The 18,008-nt window shown below is 41.7% G+C and overlaps 1 long non-coding RNA gene across 2 annotated transcripts in view; it reads right to left on the minus strand.

Annotated features, from left to right (window-relative positions):
* Window positions 1-4,125: 4,125 nt before the first annotated feature.
* Window positions 4,126-18,008, minus strand: part of LOC138249898 (uncharacterized) — a 587,389-nt gene continuing 573,506 nt past the window's right edge. For both annotated transcript variants that reach the window (XR_011194855.1, XR_011194856.1), the window contains one exon: window positions 4,126-8,195. This is a non-coding gene — a long non-coding RNA (uncharacterized lncRNA). The remainder of the gene's footprint in view (window positions 8,196-18,008) is intronic.

Raw genomic sequence — 18,008 nt, forward strand, 5'->3', positions numbered from 1 at the left:
GACAGCTGCAGCATGGCTGAGCTGAGGAAGTTGTGGAGAGAGAGAGAGGACTGAAAATCCCTAAGGGTGAACCAAAGTTTGAGTACCAAATAGGCCTTAAAGCCTAGGAGGAAATCCGCAGAATACAATCTGCACCACAGGAAGAGTCTGAAGAGGACTACTTCAGTACTCTTAAGAATACAGAACCTTGGTTGCACCTGGCCTCAAAACCAGGGTCCCAAGAGGGCAGTGGCCCTGAGAAGGAAAGAGGAGCTGGTAATGACTGGGCAAAGGCTCCAGGGGAGAGAGGGGGTCCCACACAGAGGGAGTCCCCTGCTGGATCCTATGCAAGAAGCAGTGTCTCCTCCTAAATCATGTCCCTTCAGGAGCTCGAGGACAGTTAGGCTGAGAGGGACCTGGGGCTGCAGAGGAGAGAAGAGTTGAGGCTCACAGTGCCTTAGCCAGGGAACAACTTGCCATGGAGGCAGCTGAGGCTGAGAGAGCCATGGAAGAAAGTAAGTCCTTGTATGCTCATGAATTCAGTCTCAAGGAGTTGGATTTGGAGGCTAAACAGCAGGCAAGGTCTAGCAGAATTGGTGACAGCAATACTACAGGTCCAGTAGTGTAGAGATGATCCACATGCCTAGGGACTTGGCACCAACTTCAAGGAGAGGGATGACATAGGCAGGTAGTTTGAGGCATATGAGATCACTATAGAAGTGCACAGGATACCTGAGGAGTATTAGCGAGCTGGTATAAGGAGGAATATACCTTATGATGGGAGGGACACCCTATTGGCCCTAGATGGGAGAGACAGGATGAGGTATCACACCATGAAATAAACCCTTGTCAAGAAGTATGGATTCACCCCAGACGAGTCCAGGTTCAGATTCAGTGGCAGTCAGAACTGTCTCACCAGTCCTGGGTGGTTGGATGAAGGTTAGTATTATAAACACTTTTGAGGGGCTGTACAGCTTGATTGCCACAGAACACATGTTCAGTTCTGTTTTCCAGGGCTAAGCCAACACCTGCTTGATTGTACGTTCTCCCACCCCAGGGAACTTGCAAAGGAGGCAGACCTCTGGGTGAGTGCCAGAGTGTTAGAGAAGGCATTGCAGAGTGATCCTGAGGAGGGTGTCTCAGGTTCCCCTTAAAAGGGTGAGAGGGAGGTTCGCAGTGACCCAGACAAGTCTCTGTATAGTGGGGGAGTAAAGGGTCCCATGTCCCTTCTCATAGTAGGAGAGGTGGGGTGGGCACAGGCCCTGGGTGCCCTAGTGTCAGGCCCAGAGCGTGGCTGTACCCAGAGGGGACATCCGTGGGGTAACCTGGTCTGTACCGAAAGACCATTCACTGGTGGGAGTTCCACAGTGTCAGGAGAACTGGGAGGAGGCAGACGCCAGAAGCATCCTATCAGTTTTGTTCTCTGGGGGTACTACTCCACAGCCAGGGTGCAGAGGACCAGGTGAAAGGGCAGGAGGTGGAAACAGTCCATAGTGGGAGAACCAGTTGGTCAGAGGTTGGCAGCTCTGAGATCAGAGCACCCAAGACAGATCCTGCTGAGGCCTCTTCTGATTCGGGGGGAGAGGGGTCAATGCACTGTCACAAGGACAAAGGGCTGGGGTCCCATGCCAGGCAGACTCTTGCACAACACATGCAGCATGTGTTTCCATGGGTTAGGGTAGGTGTACTTTCTGGAAATCCTGGCTTACCAGGCACATGTTCAGCCTAAGAGTATAGACCCTAGGTTAAAAGATCAGTTTCCGGCTACCACCCTTGAACTGGGGGAGGGAAAGGGGAGAAATGATGCAAAACACCTAGGGCTACTGCCCCCCACTCTGAGAAACCACAGAGGACAGAGGGTCCAGCATGGCCTGGAGCCTGGCTCTTGACCCTGACAGTTTCAATGGCCTCTGTTTGTTACTGTCCTTATGGACACTAGTCCTTGGGTTGTGGCAGTCTAATCCAAGCAGTTGAATGGGCCACATCACTTTGCTGCCCATGGTGGTACTGTCTACCTACAGGGATGCATCTGTGAGCAAGTTAAGGTTAGTGCTGCACAGACAGGGTCCACAAGTGAGAAGTGTTCTCCATGGGTCAGTTTAGTAGACCCAGACAGGTTAGAGAGGGGAGTTCAACTAGGTTCAGAGAGGCATAGAACTGGCAAGTGTCCCTGCAGTAGTGGGCTATTGTCAATGTTCAATCACCCAAAGCAGGGAAATCCATCAAAGTATTGATTAGTCTACCCTGACAATAGGCAGGGAGTGGGTCGTGCTGGAAAATTCCTTTTTTTCTGACCTCATCTTTTTGTTTTCACGACTGTGTGCACTTGACCACTGCTAACCAGTGCTAAAGTGCTTGTGCTCTCTTCTGAAAATGTGGTAACTTTGGCTTACCCACAATTGCCATATTTAATTTACTTGTAAGCCCCTAGTAAAGGGGTATGCAATATACCAGGGTTTGTAAATTACGTTATACTAGTGGGCCTGCAGCACTGATTGTGCCACCCACTAAGTAGCCATTTAAACATTTCTCAGGTCTTCCACTGCAGGTCCTGTGTGGGTGGTTTGACTGCCATGTCAACTTGGCACGTAAAAACTCTTGTGCAGCCTTAAACTCCCCTTATATTACATATAGGTCACCCCAATGTAGGCCCTAGGTAGCCCATAGAGCAGGGTGCTACGTAACTAAAAGGTAGGACCTGTACTTTTAAGTTTTACATATTCTGGTAGTGAAAAAGTCCCAAAGTCGTTTTTCACCACTGTGAGGCCAACCTCTCTCATAGGTTAACATTGAGAATTCCTTAACACACTTTTAAGCTGTAATTCCAGATAAGAAAGAAGTCTCATGTTTCATAACTTTGGAATGGTAATGGAAAATCCTCTTTATTGGTGAAATCAGATTTAACATTACTATTTTAGAAGTGCCACTTTTATAAAATTGCCATTTCTCTGCTCTTACAGCTCTGTGCTCGCAGCATGTCTCCAATACGTCTGAGGTGGGTGACAGTTACACTTTGTGCATTCCCTCTAGACTGCCAAAAACACAGGAAGGTTAGGTGTGTCTGAAAACTCATCTGCATTCTGATGGCTCTTTCTGGGCAGGCAGGGAGGAGAGGGATGACACACCTGAAAAGACAGTGCCTGTTCCTCACACAAAGGGCTGATTACCCCCCTACTGATAGTCTGGAACCATGAATGAGGAAGAAAGGATCCGTGTGCAGTTTAAATACCGTTCTTTAAAGTCACCTCCACTTCAAAGGCACATTTGGGTATAAGTACTGGGTGTCTGACCCCATCAAATCATATACTTCTTGACCTACAACTGGACTCTGCCAGAAGAACTGCTGTGCTGCATCAAGGACTGCTACTCTGCTGGACTGCTGACCTAGAAGGACTGCTTTACTGCTGTACTACCCTGCTGCTCTCTGACCCTGCAGCCCAAGTGATCTCCAGGGGCTTGTTGGCTTGTCTCCTGTTGCGTGAGATTCAGCGATATTACAGTCGAAGCACCCAACCAACTGTGCAGAGAAACCCAGCACATCACCCCTCGAACCAGCACCTCTCAGCTTGGCATCCTGTCATCAGAACCCAAGCATAGCCACCACTGCATGGAAAAAATCAACACATCACCATGACTGCAGACCAGGCCTCAATGCATCGCTTGACACATCACTCGCCTGCATCCCGCATCTCACTGTTGTGACCAGGATCATGGTACTCTGTTCACCGGGCCTGCGTCGCTCTTGTCCCCGCCCTGCACTCCATCATGTTTGGCCTGAACTGTTGACCTTTCCTGCGTGACTAGATAACCTCCATTCACAGTTACTGAAGTGTGTGATGTGTGCATATATTAACTCATTTCAATATAAGGATTTTTTGTGCAAAGTTCCAAATAGTAATGTTTTAATTAAGTCTTGAGTTCCCCTTTAAAGAAGAGAAAATGTGTACCTCAGAAGTCACTCCTGTATAAAACTAGGAAAAAACAAAAATGCAAATATTGTGACTTTAAAAAAAAAAAAAACTCGCCAAACATATTGCCTGGGGTCCCCAATAACATTCCTAGATCTGAGATCATAACCTTGTGAAGTATCAATTGTTCACTTGGTCTCTATTTTGATGCATTTTAGACAGATATTAGAAGTGAATATTATTTTCTGGATTTTATTGAAAGCATCTAAATCCTCAGTAAAAAGACAGTCAAAAATACTTGCAAATCAATCTTAATAAACTAATAACATTTCGTTATAATACAGAACCTAAGTAGGAACACCAATAGCGCATAGGCAACTTTAGATCTTATGAAGACCATATAGGACTGCTCTATGTTTCTATGTGCGGGGACTCCGCATTTGTCAAGCTACCACTAGTAAGATACCTCTGTGAAAAGCAAGGAATCATAAACTTACACAAAAGTGTACGTTTACGTTTGTGAATTAGGCCAAATATATGTATTAACGTCTATATTACTGAAGTATCTTCAATGTCTTACCAATAGCATTGAGAACTTTACAATATTAAATGTAACACTGAACCAGAGGAGTTACTTACCCTGTAGGGGATGCACATTTTGCTGCATACAGTTAGCGGTGCAACGCTGCAATAATGTTCATAGAAAGCACTAGCCACGCCGCAACTGAAACTGTGTTTAAAACGTGTTCAAAAGGTACTGCAGACTACACATGATATAACCTGTGCAGATTAAACTGCCACTTGGTGATAATCACATTATTGCGGGAAATGCTAATAATAGCGCTCTACGAGGCAGGCATAAAAACAGATTTTAGAGAGAGTAATGGACTCTTGATTTATAATTGCCCTAGATTAGTAAACAATGCGAGAAGCCTCCTGCAGAAAGAGCACCACGTGCAAGGGTTAAGGTTCTTATTTTACACAGTGGTTCCCTCCTTTTTAATTAAAATGCACAAATCAGCTGGTGGCGAGCACAGGTGATCCCTCATTTCCACTGCAGCGAGCAGGCAGCCGTCAGCAGCAGACAGCAGTTAATGTATTCGTCTGGCTCAGTCTGGTCTGGCGGCTCGAAATTCATCGCCTTGCTAATATCTGCCCTGTTTTGTATGCAACTCGCATCGTGTTCCCCGCCTCTGCTGCTAACGCTTTCTTTTAGTCGCGGCATGATCCGATTATCCAAAACCACACATTATGCAGCATCGAGGAAAAAAACACATTTAACCCACCATGCAATATAAAGCCTATGATAGTGATCTAGCGACCTATCTTTACACAAAGAAGGGGGAGGCATATACATTGTAAATGTAGGTATATGTGAACGTACTTTCATGCACACGTTTAAAACTATATTGACGAAGATGCACAAATTTTAGGAAAATGTATGCATTTGGACCTTGGTAAGGAATACTCGTTTGTGTGTGTATGTGTGTGTGTGGGTGCGTGTGTGTACATATATTTATATATAAAACTACAAATACCAATCAATATTTTATACTTTTGGTAAACTGTAACAGAGCTATGAACTGACTTTTGGCACTGGAATATGGTACAAGACGATTCTCTGTACAATAGCATTTTTTGGTACATGAAAAACATTTTAGAAGCAATGATGTAAATTAAACACATTTCTTTACAATCTTGATATTAAAACAGTCTTCAACAGCAGGAAAGCAAATAGGAAATTATGCTTTAATCAGTATTTCTATTGAAAATGAGGTAGTGTTGGTACGCTGAGACATGAATACCCATTGCATGTGGATTTTAATGCATTAGTATAAATCTACAGAAATACGCACACACATGTATATATATATATATATATATATAGACACATACTCAGAAACGCATAATTAGGCCGTGCATATACACTATACAGATGATAGAAATTCACTCTGGAAATGCTGACAGCATAACATGTCCTTGGTGTCTATGCTGCACAATGGAGCATCGGCACACGATGCAGTAACAGAAGCAGCTGCAGCTGTTTTCATAGTTTAACTATGCTTTGCTAGAACGAGCTGAAGAGAGCATGGGCTCCGGAAACCTCTTTCTATGGGTCGACAAATGTAAGGCTCAGACTCATTCAAAAGAATGCAAGGAAGGTCATGCAGGTGAATGTAACAACTACACACCCTTGGGGTGTCCTATCACACAATAAATTGAGCATAGAGAGGAGAAAACTGAAGTTAAATCATATCTAGGAGATAGTTAAATCCTCCACAGTGATGTAAAAACGTAAAAATCCCTGTGTTTGGCTGAATGTTGCCATTTACAAGTCAGGTCAAGAAGTCTTCTAAGCAACAGTTTTCAATGTTTGTGGATGCCCAACATGACGTTTCCAAACACTGAGACATTTTTTTAAAAGTGAAAAAACAAATCCTTTAAACGTCAGTGATATTAAGTGCCTCAAAACAGCACTGCTTATGAGTGACTTGTCTCTCTTTGATGTATAAGATCCATATTCTCTCACAAGCAGGAGTTTCTAGAGAAAGACATTGGAGTTTTGTTTAATCATAGCACTCACCAATGAATTACCTTAACCAACGAAAACGATGTTGAGGAATGAGGTCAGTGATGTGGAGGTAACCGTACAAACAAATGGATATCCTGTGAATGGTCAGTGATACAGGAAGATGTGTGCAGGTCGCTTCTCTCTCATTATGTCCAGCCTATACTAACTTTAAAAAGAAATGCAATTCTATATACAAGAATATTCACACTATATGTGCAACAGGTTGTTATTTCCAATTAAAATTAATGTTCAGATTGAGTTTCACGTTTAAACAGACAAAACAACAGCTTTATTTGGCACTGCTTTTGGAACGCTTGTGAATTGGTGTCCATGATAGGCCTCACAAGAACACAGGATATCATCTGAAGAGTAACACACAGGAAACATTAGTGTATCCTCTATCAAACCCCTCTCCTGGCATGACGGTGTTAAAGAAAGCACTTATTTCTCCAAATTCTTCAAAAAGGGCCCACTGATGTACTAAACATTTACACTTTACATCAGGCTGAAACGGATTTGCTCTTAGACATCCCATCATACTTAACGGTCAACACACATCAGAACACTGATACAGTGAACGCCTGGCTTTAAATTGAAGAGTGAACAGTTCCTTAAGGAAAATATATATTCACAGTAGAAAGAAAAAAGGTCTTGGGCTTTAAAAATAGCTCTATTCATATTATCATAGACATTGCAGGCACACAGTCAATAAACTTCAAAGCTGCTGATTCCCCTCCGCCTAGGTCCCAAGAGCCTAACTTGTGATCATCACCAAAAATTCCTCACAAGTTAGGGTCTCAGGGACTAGGAAAAGTCCAATATGATCCTGTAGAATTCGTCCTCCTTTTATCTCCACGCCTTAACGATCCTATGCACATTCGTTAAAACTGCGGCTTATTGTAGACCTTTGGAGCAAACTAAATCAGCGGTTGGAAACAGCATAGCATACATGCACAAACTACATTTGTCCACATGTCTTATCAACGCAAACAATGTAGAAAAAAGAAAATCACTGTTGCATCTTGCAATAACCACAATCAAAGGAAAAGCAACCTTAAAATGGTGTGCAATCTTCTCTTCAGCGCGGTTGCAGAAATACGGCTTGAATCAATATCTCCTGCAATGCTTCAAGCATGGTCACTTTTCCGGTTAAACCTTTTTACTTGCAATGTCACACTCGTAATCAAACTCTGAAGATGGGCCTGTGGGTGTGAAATACTGTGAGGGTGTCCCTTAGTGAAGGGACACCCCATGATTCCATGTTCATCGCTGCATCTTTACTCCCTTGCCAGACCCGCTCATGTAGCATCCAATGTTTATGCATCTACTAATTGTCATTAAAAGGGATATTTTTCCACTAAACCCTACACCACCTCCCAAACATCATACATTTTAAGGATGACTAGGCAAGGAGCTTATCAAGTGGACTGATGAAAGAAAAACCTGCAACACTTCAGTACCTGGCGTAAAACAAGATACCAATTGTTGGATTTCGAAGCCAATTGCTTTTAAACAAGGACATTTTCTGCCAAAAATGTACATGGGTGCTGCTCAGTAATAACATCCCATGTTCTCGTACTGCTCCAGGCTGTGACTCTGGCGATGTAAGAGTTCCGCTTCAGAGGGAGCGAACCACACTGTTTCATAGACCAAAGGAAATTGGGTGTCCATCCAGTCGTGGCAACTATAGGTGAAGCCTGTAGACAAACTCAGCGTTCTTCTCTATGGGGTCCAGCCTTAAAAGAAAAAGAAATGAAGAAATTAGTGGACGAAAGGTATTTGATTGTCAGTTTTCACAATAGGTGATTTATCCTAAGAATGCTCAGGAAAATGACATAAATGTTAGAACAGCTCTGTTAATTGACTATTTCTTTGCATTACATCTGAATGTACTTTTACAGCGGGTGTCCTGTGCAAGTACACAGTTGGGCACCCTTTCCAGTCGAACACGGCTAAGAATAATGTATTTTAATACAGAAACGACTTCAACCATCCTCCATTGGCTCTAAAGATAGATTAAAATCCATTATTTTCATGAAGTGGAGCAGCTTTGGAAACGCAATTTGACCAGTGCTTTTAAACCAACAATTAAAAAGATAATATTGTCCGAGCTATAATAAAACAGTAAGGTAATTACACCACACCCTATCCCGCCGCATGGATACACCCCCTCAGGGAAAACATCTGATGCTCTGATGATGGAAATCCATCAGCTTTAAGCAGCTCTGCATTGACTGACTGGCGTCTACTTCCCTTGCACCCACTCCCCGACTCTCACACTCAGACTCAAGCAGAGACACTCGAGACAAAGAAACAACTGCAGTCTCTGTGCAGATATTCTGATAAGGTTCTGGGCACCAGATGGTGTTTTTCACCAACCGCACTCACATGGGCTCACTCTCCGGCGCCCACTCTCCCACAAACCTGCCGGACCGCAGTATGTGCAGGATGCTGTCACCCCATCCTTGCAGGTCAACCGTCGGGTGGACATACACGGATCCGGTGACCGCCACACCACACCAGCTTTCTTTTCTTCCAGAGGTTCCTTCTTTTCCACCTCTCTAGTTCCACCGCGGCCGGGTCTCATTTATTTGACATCTCTCCCGAAAAAAAGCTTTGTGCTGCAATAAGCCGGTAGTCAGCCGGTCTTCCCTTCACCTCGCACTCTCGCTCGCCCCTCCCTTTTCCCCTAATCAATAAGACGGATCTCTGAGCGCGGTTGCCAGCACAGACACACACAGGCTTTCCTCCCCAACCCCAGCCTCGAGAGCAGCAGGCAGAGCAGGCACACACGTGATGGGGAGACGAATAATGCCTGTGATTCTTTAACAGTCCTACAGCTTATTCCGCGCCTTCTCCAGCCTCCCCCCCTCGCCGAATCAAAACTGCTGGAGACAATGGATCCTCACTGTGGACCTCTGCAGACAATGCGAGGAGTGAGCAAGTCCCTTTGTGAAGGCAGGAAGACAAGGGAAAATCACAAGTTCTTATCAAAGGAATGTCTTTGGCATTTGTTGCTGCGTCCTTCTTAACCTCGCAGGAATCCAATTATTTCAAACCAGCCAGTCATCAGATGACCTACAGGAGCGGCTGAAAAGACATTCAATTGATACTGCCTTGTAATTAGCAGGTGTTTCTATGAGTAAAAATTGGTAATATATCTATCCCTGCAAATCTCTAAATCTCTCTATCTCTCGCTATATATATGTGTGTATGTATATATATATATATATATATATATATATATATATATATAAACACACACACACACACACACACATATATATATATATATATATATATATTTATAGGGCCGTAACTGGTTATGGTGCAACCACAGTGCAAAGAATGTGCATCATACCACAACTTTAAAAAATAATAACAAAAGCTGGAGGTCAGATTTATCTAACGCTTAAAGACATTTAATCTACTGCGTTTATTCTCTCTAATATGGCATGCACACTAGATGTCCACACAATATATATATATATATATATATACACACACACATATACACAGACAAAACCAAATGTACAAAATGCAAAGTGTATACTGTACACTATTTATTCAACTAATGAACGGTTTAGTGCCTTCAGCGGGATTTATTTGTTTTACAGGGTGTGTCATGGCTGCCATGGATGTGATACGAGGACTCCTTTTGTCAAATTAGAATAGTATCTGTTAAGTACTCTTCTCAAATATGCCGGTAAGATTTGAGTACGGAAGAAACACTGACAAAGGGAAATTAATAGCTGCACAGCAACACAGCATGCAGACACCTGCTCAAATATGTCGCTTGCTCTCAGATATATCCCAGCATTCCTTGCAGAGCTGCAGTATCATTGAAGTGAGCATGCTAGCAGACACATACCGGGCACCTTGCAGGAGGAGCAACAATGCCATTAAAGTAAATGTACTTCAAAACCAAGAAAGATAGAAGCCCCACCATTGCACACCAAGACAATGAAAAAGCAACATCATTCCGCAACAAAAAAACTACAGGACTGCGAAGCGAAAAGTAACACATATCAAGATGTCTGATAAGTAAGATAGTGGACAAAACTTATAACACTGTTTCAGTAAAAGAAATGAACATTGGTTAGCAAACTTACAGAATAGGAAGCAACATCACTTCAAAATGGTTATAGTTAATGCTTCGCAGACCGTACTCATGGCCATCGATGGTCTATGATGGATGCCCGCTCCTTACTGCAGTACGCACAAAAGACTGGTCATCGCCTCGTAATCTCCCTCTGCTCAGACCCATCATTTCTAGATGCTACAGCTTTTTTGCCCTTTACGCGTCCTTTCTCTGTACACTTACCCACAGCGCCTTGGATAAATTAATGCCGTGACCTCTCGATGGCCATCAGACAGCAGAAGAAAAACGTCTACCAATGGAATCTCTGAGCACGCTCATACAGCACATCGCTTGCTGCTGTTCTTGCTGTCTAGACTGCCTCTCGGGGCAGCCATTCCTGGCTCTGCAGAGCACAAGCAATGTCTGAGCGCGGAACACCTACTTTTCCCATTTCCCTCCTCTCTACCTAGTTACCTTTGCTCTTTGTTTGCTGTAGCAGTACATAATACTTAGAATAATGAGAACAAAGGAAACATATTTCTTAGGAAAAACATTATCAATGAAGTACTTACTTATTTTTTAACTCTAGATGTGTGCATACCTGAGCAAATGTGACTGCTTGTGGGAAAATTTAGAAGAAATATTTATGAAAAATATATGTAGGTAATTATAAATGTATTCTTCTTGACTCGTATGTTAATGTGTGCCAGCATGCATATCTACATATCAGTGTGTGTGTATATGCATGTGTACTTTACATACATTATAAATATTTATAAAAACGTATACAAAATATGGAGTTTTGTTTGAGTCTATAGGTGTGTTTGTGCATACACACGTTTAAATAAATGGTAATACGGAGAGCAACCCAACATAAAATAAATTTGTGATTGTATGGCAACCGAGCCATACAGCTGGGACACCTTGGGCTCCAAGGAGAATAAGAACTAGATGGAATCAATACACGTCTGAAAAAAGATGTCCCAATCAATCAGCTCAATTACCACTGTCATAGATCCGAGCCTAAGGTCTGGTCTGATTCTAGTCCCACAAGAATTAACCCTTTCACACATCGGAATGGATTTGTGCATCAGTGTTTTCCCTTTATAGTGGATGCACCACCCACAAATAAATCTGGCTTTGTGTTCTAATCAGAAAAAAAGACAAACAAGCAGGAAAAATATGTTTGACTCTCTCTTCGGGTTTCAAAGGTTCTTACAATTGGTTTATAATGTGATAAATATTTGTGGGTTGATACATTTTCCTGTCTGTGTTACCATGGTTGTGTTTCTCTGGTGGCTTAAGGAGCGACCAGTATTTGGGTAATATCCAATATGGCCCCTTTAAAAATGTTTTTTACTATGACAGTTTCACCATATCCTCTCTAATATAGTGTCATCTGCAGACTATGTTGCGAGGTAGCTCATTATCTGCTAGGCAACACATGGCTCTGGATATTTCATTCTCATTACTGAGATCTTTACTCTAACCTACTGAATTTCCAGGACCATGCATTCAAGTAGAACACTTAGTATAAAACATCCACAGTATAAATATTCCTTTGGTAAACAAAGAGAACTCCCATTCAAAGACCAGCAGAAATCTCTCATAGCACACACACATTTTTTAGCAACCTACAAGATACTCAAATCTTTTGTTTCTGCCCAGGTAGGAACAATTTGTGATGTGGTCCATGGTAGTATCTGTTTTAAATCTGAATTAGTCAATCAGCACTCACCAAGTGGATACGCTGTCACAGAAGGTTTAAAATTGTAATGCAACATAGAAAGTAAATACTAAAATTCACACATATATTCTAATGTTATAACTCAACCACTGGTTACAGTCGAGAGGACTTAGGAACTAAAGTCACGTGCCAAAAATATCACCAACTTTTATTTACCCCTGAGCTACTGGGTCGAAGTTCCATAACCTAGTTTTGTTTTTCTCAAGCCTTTAAATCAACACCTTTTCACAAGAGCCACGGAGCTGCATGTCCTCGAATATAAGTAAAATACATCTGAAGGCTTCCATACTATTGCCCAGTGTGCTATAAGCAGTGGTTATTTAGGAATGTGCAAACGAATTAGGTACTAAAGTACACCTTTTGGTTGCATTCATCTAGAACATCTGTTCTGAAGGATATGACTTTACATGGAAGCACAGAGAGGGATAACAAGAGGCCAAAAAATAATGCTGTGCTATCAAAAGTAAAGGTAGTCATAGCAGTGGTCTCACATTTGTGTGCAAAGCAAGAGAATACACTGAGAGAAACGCCAAGCACCTGATTATGATAATAATAACAATTGACAGAAAGGAAACATTCTCCCCTACACCTTTATATTCCAACAGTTTGATTTCGTTCTTGAATTCCCTGTAGCATGAGGCAGAGGTTAGGCCACTATTCGGAGGAGACTGGAAATATACAGGGAATCCCAGTAGCCCTTCAAGGGAACTAAGGTAGAGTATAATCATGGTAGATGGTGTTTAGCCATAAGGGGAGTGATTCACAATAATGACAACCATAGAGTCAAGTTCAAGTCACAAAAAGACAAACTGTACAGGAGACAAAGTTATATTAAATTGTTTGATATCTTTCAGCTTGAATTGTGGAAATATACAAAAACAATGCAAAGGTACCGTGAATAAGTGCAAAACTTGAAGAAAAGAACATTATTATGTACCATTAAAAACAATGACAATGATACATGAGACACAACCGTACATAGATGACATGATTATGTTGGAGTTCAGACAATGTGACAATGCCAGTTGGTTGATGTTTCAACACTTAAGTTTAGTGGGTGAGGTCCTGCTCAGAACAAATGCCAAAGTCAATTTCCACCACAATGACTCGAGAAAATAAAAGGTCTGAATAAATTATTTAACCTCGGTCAATTAATATTATCACCTGGTGACATTGCAAAACATACTCAATTGTGCAGGAGCTGCAATCCACTGAAGCCAAATTTGCATGCTAAAAATTAGCTTGTAAAATGAGCATGAGAGGCAAAAAGTACACTCTGTTCAATGGGCTAGTATAATATATTTTAGAGTGAGTGAATACACATCAAACCACGCATTAGTATAAATGCACACCTAAGCTATTGAAGCACTAACACAGTATGAACTCAAATGATTACCATTCAGGGAGAAAAAGCCTTCCTAATCCTGGCGAACGTTCATTCCAAGTGAGAGCAATTTAAAAACCTTTGAAAAGGAAGCTAATGTTACTTTCAAAGTGTAAAAATACCTGCTCTGAAGAGCACAAATGAGGCACTTAGTCTAATGAAGATTCTGTAATATAAACTGAAAACTGTAACTGTAAAAAAAAAAACAATTACAAAACTCAATCAGTAGAAGAAACCATAAGCTATCTAGATAACCAATCAATAACCAGTATGGGGATCAAAAATGAACACTGCATCTGCCGTACCTAGGTCAAGTGTGCACCAGGGAGGTGCAGTATTTTTTAATGGGAAGTAGTTCTCTTGAGGATAAAATATCTGTTTCCTCGTGCAAATGCACATCCTTAGACGTGGAAAAGGCTGGTCTCATTTTAAGATGTTTTCCCACTGTCTCTGAATTATTGTGTACATTTGTATTAGTTCATCTTATTATAAAGTCATTAGAGACTGGGATTGAGTCATACTATGATAGGGTGTACTGCAATGCAGTTTCCTGCCTCTCGTGTGTAGTTGTGGGACCTGCTGTATCCATGTTCAAAAACACTGGTGGAACACACAGCTCATTTCTGTTATGGTAGAGAAACAAGATGGAGGAGAATATATCTGGAAATTCACTGAGTGGAAAAGAAAGGTATAAATGAAAGACAAACTGAAGATACGGTGAACAAGTAGACAAGACAAGAGAAAATAAAGTGTAATTAGAATTCGATGTTTTGTTGAACATGCCTGGGTGGGATTGCAGGTATTTGCTTGTTTGAGGTAATTATGGTTTTCGTGAAGCTAACCAAACAAAAAACATTTATCATACAATGGGCATAAATGACATATTTTGACATTTCTTTTGCTGGCAGAGAATTTTGTAAATTTCTGGAGCTATTATCAATAAGCTATAAAAGGTCTCAAATTATGTATTCCCCATTGAATTAGATTATGGCCCAAGCAATCCCTAAGCCAATCAATCAAGAATAGATTCCTGGAACTGAATAAGAAACAAGCATAATGCCCAATTTGGGATTCAACATTCCACAGATAATAATGGACAAGTAAGAGAGTTTAATTAACTATTTTTACATTCTGAAAAGGAGCAGAAATGAAAAGGTCTGATTTAGGAGAAGACATTATGGGTCCAATCACATAAGGTATGCTAGGGTATACACTTATTTTCGATTCCATAGGCCTAACACTCCACAGTATTACTAAAGGGCACAGAAGGACACTTTAGTAATATCAACTGCCTTGTGAATTTCTCTAAACTCTGAAGAAGACAAAGTCAAAGAGCAGAGTCAACCCTTTTATTAAATTCAAGCTACCACTAACGTCGTGTATCAAACATTCATTCTGCCAAGGTCCAAGGCACATGTTAGGAAAATACTGTCAGAATGATTTAAGTAAACGTGCAAAGGCACACCAGTAGACATTTGCTGTTATTGCAGAAAGAGTCAGCTTTACTATTCGTGCCTGGAATGTAAAGGTGTATGAGGGGGCAAGATGTCACACTCATTGGCATCCGCAATAAAGGTTTTGTAAAAAGCACTAAGAAACCCACAGCGGGCATCCAAGTGTCCGTTACGAAATCTGCAGGCTGGGCAATATCAGAGGTCTGTAATAGCTTCCTAAACCATAGATGGTTGTTCGTCTCTTCAGTTGAAAAAACAATGACTTATACAACTTGCACGGATAGAGCTCAAAACTCATGCCAGCGCACACATGAATTTTAAATCTAGATTTCAAACAAAAGCTTACTGTACCTTCATCGACTGAGGATGTGATTGTGTGAATTTGTGCTCCACGTAAATCGCTGCACAATCACTCATTTTGTGTCAAAATTATTCTTTACCTGCACTGGAAGCCAGTGGAGTTCATGGATGATTGGAGGGACTTTTGGGGGAATGTCTACTGTGAGCTTAACAGTCACAGTCTGTCAAACGTGAAGTTTAGAGTATTTACTTCATCTGTACTACCGCTGGCGAGTTGCAGTAGTCAGTTTTGTATCATATTAATAAGTCTACCAACAGCGCCACAGGGTCCCAGAGAGTACCTGGGCAATGACCTCAAATAGTAGCTCCACATTTCCCATTAAATAAGTAAGTAACAAAGTGTCGGCATGTTATGTTTCCTTCAGGTCCTTCCAGAGAGTACAAAAGAAATAAAGTGGTGGGCCCCCCAAAAAATGCGAGTTTTAAATTTTAACTCAGACAGTAAACTTTCCTTTCCACTGCAGCAAAAATATCTGAGTGGACTTACAGTACACGTGGCCAAAGAAACAATTGTTCTCAGCTGTGTGCATTAGGTTGGTGTGGTGTACATTTATTAAGTAGTTTTTGAAATATTTGTATTAAAATATGTCAGGTGGTCCTATTAGGGCTAATAAGCCAGACGCTCTTGGAAATTATGTCTGTTAATTTGTAGTTTATTTAACAATCTTCCTAGGATAGTAAATTGAAAAAAAAAAAAATATTGGAAAATGAAGAAGGTCTCTTCATCCGATGCTGAATGTGTGGACGCTCGGCTTATTTGAGGATCGAGGCGATCTGAGTGTATTTAAACATTTTTGGTGTAGGATGCGAGGCTCTTAAGCCTGGATCCATAAACAAAGTGACATATGAGGTGTAAGGTTCTGGGATACTTTGCAAAATGTGCATATTGCACCAAAAATGTTGATTCAGTCTTAAATGGATAAAAATAATACTGTCAGCAAATATGTCGCTTAATTTGCCTTTACTACGGGAATTGGGCGGGAGTTATGGTTAGCTCACTTGAACTATAATGGACAAATATAAGTGGTTTTTAAACTTAAGTTGTGGTGTTATTTCAACACCTAACTTTAATATCACTTTAACCTGTGTTTGTTTATCCCAGTTAACTTATGGAGTTGTTTTTTTTAACCTTATGTCAAGATCTTATTACCATGCCTATGTTTTTTGTCAGTGAAAATACCCTCTTCAGGGCAGGTCTGGTGAGTACTGGGATGGGAGACTGCATGCAAATATCATGTTTTATAGGCATTTTTAACCCCGCCGCTCGCGCATCTCCTTCCTCCATAATTCATGTTTTTAATTATTACGGCATTATTTTTTAAAGGTCAAACATCTCAGAATAAGCCCAGGCTTTTAACTTTTTAAAGCCAAACTGTCACTGCTTCAAGTGCCTAGATCCAACTGGTAACCAAGGAAAGTCATTAGGCTTTTTGTTGCACGCACAGGGAAGCCGGGCTGGCAACCCTCTCTTATCGAGCTGCGTTACTGCTGCTGCAGTTGCCTGTGCCTGGACATGAAAGAGTGATGGCTGAGTCCCTGTGGATGCACAAATGAAACAAGTGTAAGTGTGTGGTTTTGGTATCCGTAATAGGGTATCAGGGATGTCCAAGTATGTAGAAAGGAGGGCATTTGGTAAAGGGCAGTGTTGAAAGGTTATGGAAGCAGCAGACTGTGAGTTGGCGCCAATGTCAGCGGAAATGACAGTCTTTCATGACTGCAGTCATACCATCTTCAATGCGCCTGGTCCCATCGGATCTCTGAAGCCAAGGATGGTGGGCCTAGTGGCAATTTGAATAAAATACTGCTTTGGAATATCAGTCTCTGTTGGCATTCTGCCACTCAGCACAGACTTATTGTCCTTCCTCCCTAATGCATGTTTTTATTTTCATCACTATGTTCTTTTAAAGGTGAAACATTTCAGAATGGTTCTGGGCCTGTAACTCTATAATGACAAACTGTCACTGCTTTGAGTGCCTAGTGTCCACTGGTGAATAAGAAAAATCATTAGGCTGTTTGTAAGAAGCACAGCGCAGAAGAGCTTGCAGTTAGCTCTTGAGCTGTTGCATTGTTGCTGCTGTCTGTGGCTAGTGCTGGGGCCTGGGGAGGCACATATGAAACAAGCATTTGCAATGCAAAAAGAACAGCTGATGGACGGAATGTAGACGAAATCAAACATTCACCCCCAATCACAGATCTCAATTTAATCCATCAATTTTTTTGCTCACCATGCCATTCCAGTTTGGAACCAACCATATGCAAATCAGTCTTGACCCTGTTCCCGATGGGAACAGTCCAGCCCGAACTGCCAGGTCAGGTCCTCCCTGGACCAGAAACAAGCATCCTGGGACCGGTTTCCGGGTATCACCCCTCTTCAGCCAGGCTATCTTGAACCTGGTGGCATAGTGAGCACGAGACCCACGTCTGGGCATACCCTTCATACTTAGGGCGACAAATGCAAAAAGAACAGTTGGTGGATGGAATGTAGACTAAATCAAACATTCACCCCCAGTCACAGATTCGGGT

Source organism: Pleurodeles waltl, chromosome 8 (genome assembly GCF_031143425.1).
Source record: "Pleurodeles waltl isolate 20211129_DDA chromosome 8, aPleWal1.hap1.20221129, whole genome shotgun sequence".
NCBI lineage: Eukaryota > Metazoa > Chordata > Amphibia > Caudata > Salamandridae > Pleurodeles > Pleurodeles waltl.